Source organism: Simochromis diagramma, unplaced genomic scaffold (assembly GCF_900408965.1).
Source record: "Simochromis diagramma unplaced genomic scaffold, fSimDia1.1 OVJJ01000669.1, whole genome shotgun sequence".
NCBI lineage: Eukaryota > Metazoa > Chordata > Actinopteri > Cichliformes > Cichlidae > Simochromis > Simochromis diagramma.
This window is the reverse complement of record NW_024387458.1, coordinates 1,908,792-1,926,571: the sequence shown is the minus strand read 5'-3', so window position 1 is coordinate 1,926,571 and position 17,780 is coordinate 1,908,792. Positions and strand designations below refer to the sequence as shown.

The 17,780-nt window shown below is 43.6% G+C and overlaps 1 protein-coding gene and 1 long non-coding RNA gene across 4 annotated transcripts in view; both read left to right on the top strand.

The window, feature by feature from the left end:
* The window catches only part of grid1b (glutamate receptor, ionotropic, delta 1b), a 558,563-nt gene that overhangs the window by 68,002 nt on the left and 472,781 nt on the right, over positions 1–17,780 (top strand). The window lies entirely within an intron of this gene.
* LOC120722933 overlaps positions 1–17,780 on the top strand; it is a 29,561-nt gene that overhangs the window by 778 nt on the left and 11,003 nt on the right. The window contains exon 2 of the long non-coding RNA XR_005693634.1: positions 12,665–12,669. This is a non-coding gene — a long non-coding RNA (uncharacterized LOC120722933). The remainder of the gene's footprint in view (positions 1–12,664; positions 12,670–17,780) is intronic.

The window sequence follows — 17,780 nt, the reverse complement described above, 5'->3', positions numbered from 1 at the left end:
GCCTCTGTTTTTCCAGATCCATCCTTTAAGGATACGTGTGGAAAACTTTTTCAACTGAATTTGTTAAAAGACTTGTTGTGAGTAGTAATGTTAGTTAGAAAATGTGGTGGGGTTTTTTTCTTAAAGCAGGCTGTCAGGAGATGTTTTACAATCTAAAATCTGGCTCTTGCTGCTGTCTGTCTGCTGTGCTGAACGATGCTCTTCAAAGACTCTTTGTTTGCTTTCACAAAAATGTATGAATCAGACCTGCAACGAGTCACCACCTGTTACAAAATGATACAATCATTAAAGCTTTCTGTTGCAGCAGGTTTCCCACCACATACTCGTAAAACGGATACAAATTACATTCATTTCAGTATTAAATGCCAAAAGATGCGTTTATTTGGCCAACTTGGTGAACCGTAAATGTATTAAATAAACTCTCATTCTTCTGTGCAGCTTTCAATAGGACCTGCTATTTCCTGTTTTTGTAGGATGCTAAGATTAGTGTGTGGTGAGTGAGTGTACAGATGAGCCAAAGCTCAGGCTGCAGAACGCTTTAAACACCCAGATTCACACATTTGTATCTGCTCTTGGCTCTGCATGATGTCACAGAGAGCTCTTCTGCCTCACATAATCCAGCTGTGAGCAAAGAAGCCCCACCCACCCGCGGCTCAAACCTTTTGTTTTGCCACAGGCAACAAATTAAAAGACGAGAGGAGGTGGGAGGGTGGAAAGCATCTTGATTCAGTCAGTGTGGACTGATGAGCTGCTCTGAGGCCGGCTGTAAGGTAAAGAAGGATTATTTTGAACTGTGACTCATCCAAAGCTACTATATGAGAGTCCAAAATAGAGCTGAATAGGTCTGCTTTAACATCTGTGAGTAGGGTTAAGGTTAGTTTCACGTCCAACGAGAAGGCGAAAATACACATAACACTTGATCTGAATGATTAATATTTTCCAGTTTGTGAAGCGAAGCTGCTTCTTTAACGCGTGGCTGAGGTGGTTTGCCTGCAGCCTTGTTCATTAAGAGGTTAATATATCTTTAGTGAGGAGATGGATCTGCAAAGCAATAGTTCTGCTCATCCTTCACAGCCTGATGTAAATTTTAAAGCACACTAATGTGGTTTGTATCTGTTGGAGGGAATTTGCAGCGTTCTGCACAGAAATATTAAATTATATTTGCCCTGCAGAGCGTCTTGTGAGGGGAGCTGTAATAAACAACTGTGGAAGAAATCAAAGCCGGAAAGAGCATTGCGATGGCCGAAGCTGAAGACGATGCTTTTATTTATGTATTTATTTCAGTTGAGAGGTCAGATGTTTTTGAGAATCCTGCATAGCGGACTGTTTCAGGTCTGTTTGAGGCTTTGCTGCACTGATACAGCGCATACAGACACCAGAATTCACACCAACCTACAGACGGACGCACAATAGACACAATTCTGTCAGATTATAATCTGCAGGGTTAAAAACTGCAGTCGATCAAGTGGGTAAACACAGAGTGAGTGGAAGTGGATTAGCAGTCACTGCCTGTGGTTAATGTTTGTGTGAGATGGGGATTAACTGATCAGGGTTCATCAGTGCTTTTATCAATCAGCTGCTCTGAGAATCTGCTAATCTTTTGCTGTTGATTCAACTTAGTTTTAGTAAAGACTCTACGATAATGTTATCTTTTTCTTCCTGTTGATCACTACTGTCTTTTTTTCCTCCACATTTCTTTCTCCCAGGTCTCAAATTATTCCTCCCTCTCGTTTTTAGGCTTGGTGTTGTCCTGAGGCAACAATCCACAGTTTTGGCTAACACACCATCCAATTAAATAGCCTTTGTTATCCATCCATCCATCCATCGGCTTCCGCTTATCCTTTTCAGGGTCGCGGGGGGCGCTGGAGCCTATCCCAGCTGTCATAGGGCGAGAGGCGGGGTACACCCTGGACAGGTCGCCAGTCTGTCGCAGGGCCAACACACAGGGACAGACAACCATTCGCACTCACATTCGCTCTCACATACACACCTATGGGCAATTTGGATTAATCAGTTGACCTATCCCCACAAGCTGCATGTCTTTGGACGGTGGGAGGAAGCCAGAGTACCCGGAGGGAACCCACGCAAACACAGGGGAGAACATGCAAACGCCACACAGAAAGACCCCGCCCTCATGGTGGAACTGAACTTGCTGTGCGGCAACAGTGCTAACCACCGTGCCACCGTGCTGCCAGCCTTTGTTATATTTTTTAAAAAAATGTAAGCATTCAAGACGACCAGATGGTGGAGCCACCCTTTTTAGTAAAAAGCTGATGGGAACGAGAGCATTTTTTTCCTTTCGAGGCAGGAGAGACAAAGAAATAACCAATGAGATTGGAGTTCTTATAAAGATGCTTAAAGACATCATATTTCACCCCTATATGGAAATATTTGTTAATATTAAAACCAACAGTTCATGTTTATGAACACAGCTTTACAGCATCACTGTGTGTAATGCACTGACCATGAGTGCTTTGATCCCACATGATGATACTCAGCCAATGAAACGCTTTGTTGACAGTATCTGTGAAAACATGACAGTTATGCCGAAGTGAGCGAGGGCAAGGACGTTCAAACTGAGATGTTTCACAATAAAATGCATTTTTTTAAATTAAGAACTTTCTTTGAGGACAACCTTTCAAAGGTCTGTTTTATTTCTGAATGCAAACCTTGAAAGCAAAGAACATTTGTTCATGATTAGTGTGATTAATGTTCAAGAATCCTCCAGGTTATTGTGAAAATGAATAACAAACACTGGACGGAAGGAGAGCGGAGAAACGAGCTCCTTGGATCGTCATCAGCTGGATGACTGTGAACCAACACAACAAATAAAAAAGATGTTGATATTCTGCTGAATTCTTCTCTTTTATTTGATCGCCGGTTGTGGAAAAATGAACTGTCAGGCCATTTTAAATTATTTTTCACTGAATTATAAAACATGTGAAACTTTGATATTTTAAAGCTTTTGCTTGTGGAGAAACAAAAGCTAACTGGACCCCCTTAAATCTGAGCCGTATAGCCCTGCTGTAGAGGAAAATGGACATCAAATACAAACACGTGTCTGTAGTTTTATTCTTTATCAGTTCGGTCAGATTTTTCATCAAAACCGCCCTCTGCAGCCTTGAGTCTGTTTGTGTTGTAATAGCTTATTAAATACTGTCACTGTCAAATTTCACCCAGATTTTCATGAAGAAAATGTCAAATGAATAAAAAATGAGGTGCATTGTGCAAAAATAACCCCTGAAAATAAGTGAAACGGGAAATAAAGTAACTCTCCTGTTTGCTAAGCGCCCCCGTTGGGTCTATTATTCAGCTATATGTCAGCTGTACATGTCCAAAGAAACGCTCTCATGAATGCAAAGCGGCAGAATCGCTCCCTCGGTCCGGTGAATGCGATGTGCTCAGGATGTGCGCAGAAATCTTTTATCAGCGAGTTTAAAATGTATTAAACGAAGTGCAGAACCCTGAAGTGTCAATCACAGAAGTTCTGTGACATTGTACAGCAACAAGTCGCACTAATCATGTGTGGAGAGCTGCTGCAAACAGTAATCAGCTTTAAGACTCTATTTGGGGGGAAAGTGTTCAGCTTCTCCACAGACTCGTGTCTGATGCATGACTCATGCAGGGAAATTAGGAAAATTACAATCTGAAACCAATTTGGTGGCACCGTCGAGCCGCAGGTTGAGGCGTGCTCATTCTTTTCCTCTCCTGATTTTTGAAGCGGTTCTCCTGATTGCTGCAGAACGGGAGCCCTTCTGACCGACTAACCCCTCTTCTCAAAATGACAGTGATTGTTTTATTGAAGAGCTCGGTCAATAGGAGCCCGCAGAAAAGCTTGTTGTCAGTAATCCTGTCAATCTCCTCCTCCGATCCTTTTTTCCTTGCACCTCCTTTGTGCCGCTGAAAGAAATACTCCTGTGTTGCTGCAGATTATTTAACAGGAACTGCAGTTTAATGATTTCAGGGGTCGTTAAAGCTCATTATATTAAAGACATATCAAACATGCTGGCAGCGCTTTGTAGTCTCTGGATGTAGATTTTTACGCTACTTAAAAGTAACCAAAGATTTCTGATGTCGCAGGAGAAGCAAGAAGAAGCCAAGAAAAAGGAAAAAAGTCTGTTTCTGAGGTCAGGATTGGAGGTGAGGACTTCCTGATGTCATTAAAACAACTTGCTTCATGAGGCAAAACCATTAGGTGTCAGAGCTGGCAGCGTGGCCTCTCATTACCAAGATGGCTGCTGCTTGTTCCGTGAAGGATAAGTAGCCATCAGAGCTGGATTACTGCAGAAAACCCCAATTACAGGCAAGAGCCCCTCAGAAGCAGTGAAAGATGGGAGCTTTTCTCCCTCTCTCCTCTCTTTACCTCTGAAAGTAAAGAAGCCTTTGTGGCGCTGCTCTTCTCTGAGCCGCGGTCGTGTCACTTCACGTGGATTTATTCAAGAGAAACGTGCTTTTATATGTCTGCTGAGCCGCGATGGATCGAGCTGGCCGGGATGGTGTGTAAACCGAGGGGGAATCCATTTATCATTTATTTATTAAAGGCTAACCTTTAAGCAGACAGCTACGATAAAACAAATCTATTAAAAAGCAATAATTAGATCGGAACGTGGCAGTCGTGCACAGGAACGTGATGTTACGGTGCGGTCGCCGCAAGAAAATTAAAACCACTCGGGAGGATCTGTGTGTCGAGGATATCCACAGGAAATACATCTGGAAGATGTTTTACTTAAGTATTAGTTTGGGGAATTCAAAGGTTAGTTGGTGTTACTGCTGGATGGGTTCAATAATCCTTCCCAAATTAACCTTCTGGTCAGATGTAGGACAATGGAGGAAAAGCTCCAATCACGGCACGAGGCAGTTTGCAAAACGGTGCTACAGAATGAGAAGCAAGGCAAAGAGCGAGGCGTATAAAATACTGTAATATAAAGATAAGATGTAATGGTTCAGATGGATGAGGGAGACCCATAAATGAATAAATGCATGTGCCTGAGAACTGTGGAGAGAGAACGATGAGGATGGAGGTGCTGAAGGGAGATTGAATTCTCATTAGGATAGTGAGAGAGGCGGCTGCCAAGCTCCAGCCTCTGCAGCTCGAGAGGGGATGAGAGAGGAGGGAGAGGAGGGAGAGTCAGCTTTCTCTTTTTTTTATCTTTATGAAAATGCCCACCCCCACCGAGAGCAAAGATAATCCCAGAGAGGGTGCAGAGGGGGCGTCAGATGCATCTATTGATTGCTCTTTGATTTTGGTGAAGGTGTCCCTACCATGGGTGATGGCCTTTTTGGAAATATTGCATTTGAATCTGTTTAACTGCACATCTGTGTTTTTGTGATGCCCCTGGGCCCACATGCGTCTGCCGGGAGTCTCAGAAGCCTTAATAAATCTGTTACCCACCCACGCAGAATATTGATGGATACTAGGCAGAAGCTGGGGTTAAAGTGGGATTTGGCAGGTGGGGGAATCCTGGGATTGAGTGCAGCAGTGCAGTGTGGGAAAAACCAGTCGTGCAACTTATTTTGAGAGGCTGTGATCAGCTGACCTGCACTACTGTTCCTATATTCACTATTAGCCGATGTTTCATGAACTGTGCGGATGATTTTTCCACCCGTAGTAACGATGACGTTAAAAAGTCACATTTCATGAGTGAATCTAATCGGCATCATCACCGTAAATATAAAGATGTCTGCTGTCTTTGGTGTAAGCTAACACCATAAACAGCACTACCGTGAACTTCGTCACAGTACTGCAAACTAACCAACGAGCAGGCCTGCAGGGTTTTTATAGCAAGTTTAAATCAATTTATTGTACTTACAGATATTTCCCCAAAGCAAAACTTCCCGTCCTCTTTCTCCGTCCATGTGCTCGCTGCTCTTCTGCAGCGCTAGCTAGAAGCTGACGTGCTGCGACCGTACTGCATCGTGTTTTCTCTCTAATCTCACGTTCTGTCACGGCAGATGGCCGCCATCCCACAGCCTCGAGAATCTTCCCATTTTAAGGGAATCTTTTTGTCCCCAAAGATCACTGGAATGTTGGGTTTTCTCTCTACATTAGGATTTATCACTGCTGCTAAACAAAGAAAACTCAACTGAAGGGAAAACGACAAGAAGCTCAAACTTGCAGTTTTTCTTTTCCTTTTCCTAAACCTAACAAACGCAGCTGTCTCCATTATTGTTTTCTGATGTAAACCAGCTTGATCCAAGACAAAAACAACACATTTACTAAATGAGTCTAAAAATAAAGATGACACGTGGGACATGAGAACCAGTCTCCGAGGTGTCCGTCTTTAACCTTCAGCATAATGTTAAAACCTGGATGTTACCATTCTAACCAAGTCTCTAGCTTCTTTCATGACATTCATTATATGACACATATACTCTGTATGTGCAGATGTAAATCTAACCATCACGAGTGACGTTTCAGTGTTTTACACACACGTACATTTTGTCCGCGTCGGTTTCATAACAGACACATAATCAGTTCATGTCCAGTTTGGAGACGAGGCGAGGATTTATAAAAGATGAGTCAATTAACTCAAAATTAAGAAATTTTGGAAAGAGCTCAGACTTCCTATCGGATAATAAGACAATTATATTTCAGGAGTCAGATCTGACCTGAACTGGTGTCCCGAGGGCTAACCTGCTGTCCTTTCTGTTATTCTGCCCATTTATCGCTTCACAGCTTTAATTATCTGTTCTCCGGAAACTGGCAAGAGCCGAGAGATTCGCTTCTTTTATTTCAGTCGTTAAACTGGCTCTAAACTAGGCTCTTGGCTGCTTTAAAATGGTCTCTTAAACTCTTACTTTGAATCCTGCAGATGCTTTTTTTGTGTTCGTTTGCTCTTCAACTTTATCTTCTTCATCCAGTCGTCTTCTTCTTTTATGGCCTTTCTGCTGCCGTTCCTTTCATTTAACACGAGACTCGGTCTGAAATTTCCTTCCTCTTTCTTTTCATATCTTCCAAAGTGTGTATTCAATGGGAGAGTATGTGTGGATGGATGGATGTGACTGGACAGGAATAGAAAATATCGGCACAGGGATCGTCGTTACCTTATTTCTGACAACGTAGGCCTGTGACGAGACCGAGTGCACAGATTTAGACGTGCTAACTAGCTGTGTGTGTTAGTACTGCCTTTGGGGGGTGATGTGAAAACTCGTGATTTCATACTTCTACTTTTGTTTCTCTTTTTTAAAAACAAGGAAAATAGCGTAACAGCTCATTTAGTTCAGTATTGGACTAGAACAAAGGTTCGCTGAGGTCAGCCGTGCAGCTGTGGTAACTGTGTTTGCCATAACTTTGTCATTTAAATGTAAAATTATGCTAAAACTATAATGGTGGTAAAATCAGGACCCCAGCTTACGTTCAGGTTTTGTGATGGAGTCACTCAAACAAAAACATCCATTAAGATGTTTTCAGTGATAGAAAGGATTCATGTTAGCATTCAGAGCAATGATATTGTTCACAGCCGACTGTTTGGATCAGGTGCATTCGGCTGATTAACCCCATACTCTATATATGCAGCGCTAAGACTCAAGTACCCTATATATAGACTTTGCAATGAAAACAGTCTTTGTTAGAAAACTGCATCAAATGTTACGTGTGCAGTTCTGTCATGAAGTGCAGTACCAATAATTTGAGTTTTATCATTTATTTTTATTCTCGAATCGATACAGTACCAAACCTGAGACATCATGCGAGTTGTTTGACATCCTTGGAAACAGTTTGGAGTATAAGCAGCAGCCTGAAGCCTTTGGCTCAAAAAACCAGTCGTGCACGCTCTGAGCACCGCCGCAAAGGCCTTTTCACACAGGAAACGTCACGTGCTGTGTTCTGAAATACTCTTTACTATTGATCTGATAGAAGAGACAAACGTTTCCTGCTGCATCGAGCTAAGCACAGTGAAAATGCACCAGCCAGGAAGTGAGTGGCGTGGTCAGAAATCGACACAGCTCAGCTTTGACCGTGACTCGGTGTGATGTACATTCATGTGACCAATAGAAATACAGAATCCAGGTAGAATACGTGAACATGAGTGGCCATAAAGAGTCACAGAGGCAGAGGGCAGAGGTCTGCTTGAATCGGTGCTTCCTGTTTCTTATATCAAAGATTACTAACTTAAGATACAGCAGTGGCCAAAGATATAGTCAAATTTAAGGAATAATTCAGGTGATTGGAAGAATTATCCTAAAATAAGACATAGCTGTGACCTTATTGGTCAGCAGTTTCATGTAGGATGCTGAGGTTTGGCTAAAAGCTGAAAACTGACAGCTGACACCACCTTTTTATTTCTGTAGCAGCACAAAAAAAGTCAAAAACTCCATGTTCAGAATGATGTCTTTAAATGTCTGCTTTTGACTGACGAATCATTCGAGAGGCAACGGCGATGAAGGTCTAATCCTGCAGAACGGCAGATGTTCTCGCCGTCGCTGCAGAACAGCTTGGTGCTCTTTGATCATTTATAATTAAATTAAAGTTCAGTTTGTAAAGTTTCACACAGCATCACTGGTTTGATATCTGACAATACTTCACTGATGAGTTTCAATCTTAGCAGTTATCTTAGGTAGTAACACTGTAACACTGATCTCCTGCTGACTAACGGGACCAGTCGTGATTAATGTGAAGCTGCTGCTGCTTTGCTAATCGTTTGCAGCTTCAACTATAACAAGAGACATGGACCATAAAGAGAATCAGGACGACATGCTAAGTGACAGTCGCCCACTGGCTAACGTTTTAGCATCTATTGTGTGATTGGAAGCTAATTGTGATTCAGTGTCATCAGGAGGTGGAAACACGAGTTTAAGAGAATATGGAAATGCTGCAAATATCTGAGTGGGTGTGGATATTAAATACCGCCGTGATTATTCAATGATGCGATGAAGTACTTGGATTTTATGTGATATTTAACACTGAGATTTGCTAATATGTTAGTAAGAGCAGTTTTTGCCTTTGCGTGGGAGTGGGTTTCCACTTATAGTGTCATATTTTTAAGCAAAAATTCAAAATGTTCAGATGCGTAGATGTGATGGAGGTGCGCGCACACTTGTACACCCACTCTCAGCTCTACAGCCTGGTAGTCTGTTAGATCTAATTTCCATGCGTGGGAACAAAGCATCATCATATCACATATCACATTGTGGACTCTTACATAACAACTCACACACACATGCAGATGCATTATGTTTGTGCACATGTATATAATGGAACATGTAATTTCAGTCATTACAGTCGCTGTGGCATCAAAGCTCGGAGGAGCTCTCATCTGAAGACTCGTTTGTGCACCCACAGCGTGGGGCTTCCCCGATTGGTCGGCTGACCAAACGCCACCTGAACTCCAGCAGGTCCCTGCAAATGTCACGTTTCGTTTCATTTACATTTAGAAATGCAGAAAAATGGATCAGCATTAGGCACAAAACTATGATTAAAGGCTTGGAGGATGTGTCTGCTCCTCATTTGAATCTGCAGCGCTCTTTACAGAAGCCTTTGAAGCCAGGAAAATAATGCAGTGTAATCACGTTGAGTAGTTGAGCAGCAGTAAGACCGGTCTGTGTTGAGACCGAGTGCTGCTGAACAGGAGACTATCCTTTCAGAGGAAATCATATCAGGGGAAATAAGAATTTATGGAGGGCTGATGCTGATATAACTGAGTAGAACCTGAGCTTTTAATAACAGCGTCAACAGGAGAGTTAAAGGGAAAGAGGACTATAGCCCCCCCTCCCCACTGCCAAAATAATATTTGTTACATTTGCATACATTTCAACAATCATTATGGAAAACGTACATCCTTAGAATAATGGGCATCCAATACTGAATTAGACAGTAAATAATGATTTTAAAATACTGACTGTTTCACGTGCAGCTCTGCGGCGTGTGCAGGCTGGTGTGCTTCTGTAGTTACAGGAACATAGCTTTTCTTTTATGTCACATGATGTGATCCTGGTGCTTCTGTTTAGCTTAACCTCAACCTTGCTCTCGGGCAGTTTGCCAGGGCTGCAGTGACGGTTAGCATGTCTCAGTCTGAGGCCATGGTTCTTGGCCCGTGTGCTCCAGATTGGTCTTCATTCTTGAGGAGAGAAAGAGTGGAGCGGGGGGACTCGATCTATAGAGATGCAAACTCTGTTCCAGCTGAGGTGAAGATTACTGGCTGTTCTAGATAATCTACACTCAGTTCTGACCAGGAGATGCAAGTAGTGACTGAAAACACACCAAAGAGCACGAGTTATCTTCACGGGTGTGCGGACTCATCCTTGGGGATGGGTTTCGGAGCAGAGCTGCTGCTCTCCACATCTAAATGAGCCACTTGGATGGTTGGGACACTGGATGAAATGCTTTCTGGGTGATGTGTTTTGGACATGTAAAACTGCATTGGCAGATTGTTGGGATCATTTTCATGGCGACAAATGAAGCTTTTGCCAATCAGAAGCTTTCCAGATGGTGCTGCATGCTGGATCACAACCTGATGCTACTTTTTCTCTTTTCACAACTCCAACAATTTTGACAGGATTCCCGATTATTTTAGTACCAACTGATCTTCAGTGCAGTTCTTGTGTAATTTTCATACATCAGCCTTTTCTCCCAGTTTCCCTTCCTTTAAAAATGAATTCTTTACAGTCAGCCTTCCACTGAGGCCATTTCCGATGAGGCTTGGGTCAACAATAGATGTACCAGAGCTTTTTAAAAAAATACTAGAATCTGTCATTTATGTTATCACAGGTCAGCATTAAGTGATCCAACAAATAAAAACATTCCTCTGAGAATGGTCAGGTACAAGAACTGGACTAAAAGTGAGTGAAAAGCAGCCAACGTCTAAAGAAAAGCCTGAAAGACCTTCAGAAAACCTGGAGACTCAAAGTCCTGAAAGCAAAAGACGAAGGGGAACTCGAGACTTCTGCACAGCACTCTGTGCTGAATCATGAATTATATGAATGTGCTGTCGATATGTGTGAAAACAATGACAAGTGGCTTCTTGCTTCATCATTCTGCTTCCTCTCCAAACCTCAAACCTCGTTTCTGGAGCCCTGAAAGCGGCTCATGAACTCTGTGCCAACATTATTTTATGCCTCACTGTTAAACAGAAGGACAAACAGCGAGCTGCACAGCAGAGTCCATATAACCCAGATCAGACTCGGTGTGTTTAAAGATCGCCCCCCCATCCTCGGCCTTCGCCAAGTCCCGCTCTGTTTTTAGCCCTCTCTGTGTATTTTGGAGTACATCGGGCAGAGAACATGTAGTCTCAGCACGTTTTCCCATCTCCTGGCTGTCGGCTTTATAGACCTGCACACCGATAAAATACAGAGAGAAGGAGAAAGCGAGATTCTGGCTCTGTGGGAATTATCGCGCTTCTACGACAGCCTCCACTCTCCTGCTTCCTGGATGCTGGATGATAACGCTCACAGCTGGTGTTCAGGTCAGCCCACAGATGTTGGATGGAGCTGAGGGTGGAGGGGTCAGCGAAGTCGGGTCATGCTCTGCAAAATACAATTCTTTATGGAGCTAGCTTTGTCATGTTTAAACAGGGAAGGGTCTTTGCCAGAGCCACAGGATGGAAGCAGACCATTGCCTTAAAAAGCGGCACGTACTACGAGTAGCTGTGTGAAACGACCAGGCAGTGAATGAAAAGCAAAAATAATTCTTTACCTTGGAAACAAGCACACATGCTCGTGCTACGTAGCATTTCATTTACAGGGGAGGAGGGGACGATTCGATTCTGTGATTTTGACTTGACGCGGGGGCTGTGAGGGCGTCTTGATGATCATTTACAGTAATTTGCACAGACTTACCGACAATCATTTTGCTTTCTTCTGTCGGAAGATTAGAACTCAGCGGGCTCGTCCTTAGTGTTAAATCTGCAAAAAGAAAGAACAAACCAGAATAATGTGGAACTGAAAGAGTTGTAAAGAAAGTTAATCATCCGCAGCTGATCAAACCTGCATGTTCGGCTCTTCAGAGGATGAACAGGTGATTGTGTTGTGCTCACTCTCTGGTGCTTATTCCTCACAGCGGGACGCCGTCTTCACTTCAACGAGCTGCCTTTCACACTTCAATAAAAAATACTTCGTGCCTGTCATGGAAACTGTCTGCTTTGAAAATAATGCGCGTGATGGAGGGAGTGAGAGCCGAGCCTCGGGTCGGTCGCGCACGGGACGCAGCAGGCGGCTGGGCTGCGTCCCGACCAATCACAGGCTTCTCTTAGCGGAAGCGACAGGCCCTGCTCGCAGGAGTGAACCTGAGCGAGTCATTAGAGGGATGTCCAGAGCAATCTATCAAAACCTGCCTCCACCAATGGGCCATCTACACACACACACACACACCTGAACACACACACACCAGTGCATAAAAGCACTGAGACGCTGCTTCATTTCATTTATCTGAAGTGGCTTAAGTGTTGCAGGATCAGGTGTAATCAGTGCAGAAATCAGTTCATATCAGACTGTTTCCCGCTGCAGGCAGCAGAGGTGGGATGGGAGGCGGGAGGAGATGCGGCGAGTTATTGAGAAAAGTTTCTTTCCAGGTTTTTCTTTTTGTTATTTTCCGTGTGAGCTGCTTTTATTGTCAGGTGCTTTATTATTTCTCGCGTTCTGCTCCCTCTCCGCTGCCTTGTTGTTGTTTTTTCTTCTCGTGCTTTCACCAGAAACACAACCCCCCTCTCTCGATGTCATGTTTCAGCGTGAGGCACTGTTTGTTGATCGGTGTACTTGCTGTGCGGCACTGTGGTGGGCGTCTGTTGGGTTTCAGTGCGCTATATAAATAAACTGTCTTGACAAACTTAGCGTCATTTTCTAGAGACGCTGAACAGCGCCGATCCGAACCCAACCTGAAATAAACCCACATTTATGTGAGCCAAACACTGAGGAGCTCTCTGAGTGCACAGTTTCACAGTCGGCTCTCCCACACTCGGCTCTGTATGATGTCACTGTGGACATCCCCTTATGGCCACCTGCTGTTCAGGTTTTGTACTTATCATCAGAAGAAAGCTGGCTTTTAAATGGAGCTTAAAACTGCCCTAAATATGTCGTTTGAAACTGTATTTTCTGCTGTTGGATCTGTATGATGTCACAGAGTGCAGATACCCCAGAAGCCACACCCACCTGCTGTTCAGATTTCATGCTAAGCTACTCCAGTAGATTCCCAGACTAACGACACGGAGCTGGAAATGAGAAATGACTCCTTTAAACTGTTGTTGTCACGCAGCGTTCACACGGTGTGGTTGTGTAGATGCATTTATGTGGTTGTGTAGATGCATTTATGTGGTTGTGTAGATGCATTTATGTCGCCACTATCTGAGCAGTCCACGTTCACACGTGTTTCCACCCACAGGTCACAGCATTGATGATTTCCCATCATAAGGCCATAAAGCCTAAGTGGCTGATAATAAATATCTGATGAGTGATGCTTAACCCACACCGCCTCACTATTTAGCCTGTTACCATGGTGATGCAGGAGTTTTACAGGGATGGAGGAGGAGGGGGGAAGGAAGAAGGCACATGAAAGGGAAATGTTGTGACTGGGAGCACCGGGGAGCAGAGCCTGAGTCACGTCCATATAGTTATCTAAAGGGCAGTTCCACTTTTTAAAGTCATAATTACTTTGCAGCAGCACTTTCTGATATTAAGCATGTCGGAGCCATTTTTTATTAGAAATCTGTGATGCCATCAGTTACGCAGACGGTTGGTTCGTAGTTTCTGCCTCCTTTTAGAGCAGCTGCTGGGTTTTCAGTTAACCGATGAATGAAAGTGAACACGTTGGAACTGTTGTCATCTTGACCTCACTTTCGTCCTGCGGTCTGCAGCTACTAAACCACCGCATGTGGATTTGCTGAGAATAATCTTATTTTTTAATGATTTACATTCTTTCATCTGTTTCCTTCCTACTGCCCAGCTGTTTATTTGTAGTTTTATATAATCTCAGGGCTTCACACACTGCTGTTCTGTCAGATGGCGTTGTGCAGATACACACAGGGTGCCTTGATCCACGAGCCACAGCAGTATTGGATGCTGGGAGGTAAGAGTCGTGTTTTAAGCAGTTGCAGCTTTGCAGGTTGGAGGCGGTGCTTATGGAGTAAGCAGTGTATTTGTCAATGAGGAAACAGTTTCTCACCCTCCCCGCTGTTTATTTTGTTATCACCTGCTATATGCTAATTGCTAATGGTGCAGTGGCACAGTTTAAAGCAGGGGTCTCAAACTCCAGTCCTCAACGTGTCCTGAAACTTTTCCATGTGTCCCTGGTGCAACACACCTGAATAAAATCAGTAGGTCATTAGCAAGAGTATAGAGCTTGACTGCATGCTGAAGTGGCAACCCCTAACCCTACTCAAGTAAATTTAAGTGTTTGGAAAAATGTTCTTCTAAAATCTTTTATTGCACCGTGTTCATTCACTCATGAGCTGCTGTAACATGAATCAAATGGCTGAGCTGCCAACTCAGCATTCAGTCAAGTTCTATAGAGTCTTGCTAATGACCTACTAATTGTATTCAGATGTGTTGCAACAGGGACACATGGAGAAGTTTTAGGACACCTTGAGGACTGGCGTTCGAGACGCCTGGTTTAAAGGAAAGAGAAATTCCATAAAGTAAAAATTAAAATCAACAATAGACCAGTGAGAAGAACTGAAATCAGTGGTAAAATCACTAAAGTGAATAAAAACAGGACCTATGGAAGACACAGCTAAACAGACATCTCTATAAGAGAAGAAGTCATAGTTTGGTTAATAAGTAGTAAAGGCAAAAACAGCTTTGCCAGTATTGGTGGAGATTGGGGGACTAACCAGGCGTCCTGTAGCGATAGCATGTCACAGGATACAGTGATGGGGGGTGGGATCCCAGACCATGCACGGCGGTCCCAGACCATGCACTACTCTAAGCTGCATCCAGTCAGGAAGCAATTCGCAACAGCCTGATGATCAGAGGTCACTGAAAGCAACTGTGGAAGAAATAACCACTGGTTACACAAAGTGTGGGATCAGAGAAACTTTTGGTTTCAAAGCATCGCTTCAAGTGTGCGCACAGCTTTAACAGCAAACATTAAAGCCCTAAAATCCATTCCAAACCTAAACTGAAGCCAGTTTAATATAATGAGCTTTGCAGCAAATAGTCCAGCCCAAGTTGACGTGATTACACGTTATCAAACAGGTTTGTCCAGCGTGCCACGGGGCCATCACTCAAACATCATGATTGTGGTTAAATATGTTCCTTTGCAGCATTTGCATCATGCTGAAGTGCACTGGGTGAGGAGTAAACCGGTCCTGGGATGATGTCGACTGACCCGCGTCGCCACGAGTGCTGGAGTCGTAGTAACGCAGTGTAGTTCTAAAATAATTAGACACAGTACTCGTTACATTACTTTCATGTTCGCTCTGTGATGCCTGTAGAGAACTCAAACATTACTGAGTTTCTCCATCACTGCGTGCTTTCAGTAGATGCTTGCAGAGCCGAAGTTGTGTTTGCAAGATTTTATTTTACTTTTTGATTTTATTTTTATTTTTAAACCCTTATGGTCCCACATGTGGCAAATGTTGTAGTCATTTGCATTTAACCCTTCTTCACTCAGTGAAGCAGCGGGCAGCTACCTTGCTCAAGGGTACCTCAGGCACCTCCCTTTTAGTTCACGTGAAACTCAGTCGACCCGTCACTACATGCCAAAGTCACAGAATAAAAACATGCTTCCAAATGTGACCGGGAGGAACCGCGCTGTATGATTTCTCATATCGTTGTTCCCAGAGGATGTGAGTTTGTGGTTTTTTATTTCCAGCTGATCTGTGTGATATTTAGTAAGAGAAACACAGAGGGAGCCTCTGCTTCAGAGATGAATTGTGCATGTGTGCCCTGCATGCATGACTCCAGTATAACAGATGGGAGCAGCGGAGCCAAGCTTTGTTCTGAGAATCAATCCTTCCTCTTAAAGGTCAACAATAATTGCAAAAACAGTGGAGGCATGAAGGCCTAATGAATGCTTAGAGAGCTTCGTAACACATCACAGCTATTATACATCAAACCGGCTGCACGGGCCCGCTTATCTGCCGCTCGCTCCCACGTTGAGGCTGCGCTGTCACTGAGCAGAGGAGATAATGGTAATTTTAACATTTATCCTTCCTCCTCGGCTTCGCCACTAAATCTTTTCAAAAAGTTCACTGATATAGGTCCTGATATTTCCAAGAATATCATCGGGGAAAAGTGTACGTACAGCGGAGCACCTTGTTCTGTGCAGCTAGCAGCATATGTACTGTGACGCAGTTAGTGCTGCCTCACAACTGCAGGCTCGGTGCGCTCCATGACAGACCCCTGTCACATGATGGGGGTCTGCTGTGTTACTGTTACTGATGTCAACTGAGAGGCTTCACGTGGGAGGAGGTTGGAAGTCAGCAAACTCTCAGATCAGGAGTTGTTTTACCCTGATCTTGATTTTCTCCAACCTAAGCAGAGAATTTAAGGTGGATGTTTTTGCTTTTCTGTATTATCTGTCACATATTTGTTCCGTTCCAGTCGTGGATGATCGTCTTTCAAATACTGACTTCAGTGCATGTACAAGTAATCCAAGAGGTGAACTCAGACTGCTCTAAACACTGTGTCAAGGTTTGTTCTAGTCTAGGCGCTGTGTGATGTCAGAAAGAGCGCAGATGCCTTTTCCGTCTGCTGTTTAAGCTTTGTGTGTGCACGGAGCAGGTAAGCAGACATCTGGGTTAAAGGGAAGGTGGCCTTAAAGGAAGAGGAGATGTGAGTCAGTCAAAGCTCCTGTAGTGGAGTCCATAGAGCGAATCTAAGCAGAATGAGTCAGTTTAAACTTACTGTAATATAATGGATAGAAAATAAGAAAATGACAATACTTGCCTTTTGGAAAGCTCTTCCAAATGATATCATGTCAATCAAGTAAAAGCTTGTCTTATTTTTAATATACCTGTATATATTTTACTTGTAGTTTTGATGTGAGTACTTCCTGTATTTGCACTTGTGTTTGGCAGTGGATGGATGGAGCAGATCTGACATTTTGTGCTCTCAGAAAAAAAGCGTCACAGTCTGAAGCTGTCACATTTATCCTTCGCTTTGACGTGATCTCCCGCGGGAATATGTTTAAAAATGTTCTTAGAGTTCGACTTGAACTAAAAATCGATCCTGTTGGCGTGCCGGCCCATTCTCATCCCGCTGATTAATGCCGTTTTGTCAAATCGTGCCGCGTATGCACCGTGGCGCGCCGAGTTATGGCATTAACGAGAGGGAGCGCTGGCTTCCAGCGTGTCATTTCTCCAAAAGAACGGCCGTGTTTGGAACCAAAGCACAATCTTTTAGCAGCACCTGGAGACGACCGGTGTTTCAAAAGTTCAGTAAAATGTGAGTAAAAAGTTATTTAAATCACAGATGCCATGAAGTCTGCATCCTGGACACCAGCCCATCACCAGTTTATTCTCTGACAGACAACCGGCGGATGGACCCGTGTTGTTTGTTTTGTTTGTTTTTTAGGGGAGGTGTTGGTTTTTTTAACACCTGCAGGAACCGATGCTGAAGTCTGGACTCCACCTTTTCCCATCCTTCCTTTCACCACCTTGTTACCACTCTTTCATTCTCCAAAAGATGATTCTGTTCATCTGGACGTAGCGTTTTGTGGGAGAAACGTTTCGTCACTCATCCAGGTGACTTCTTCAGTCTTAATTATGCTAATTCTCATGATCATTGATCAACAACCACTGAGTCCCATTCACAGAGAGTTGGGGAACGGCTGCAATCACAGCATTGTAAGATGGTGACAGATGTACCCTTAGGCCCCTCCTCCATTCAGAGATGGTCTTTCCCTTTTCATG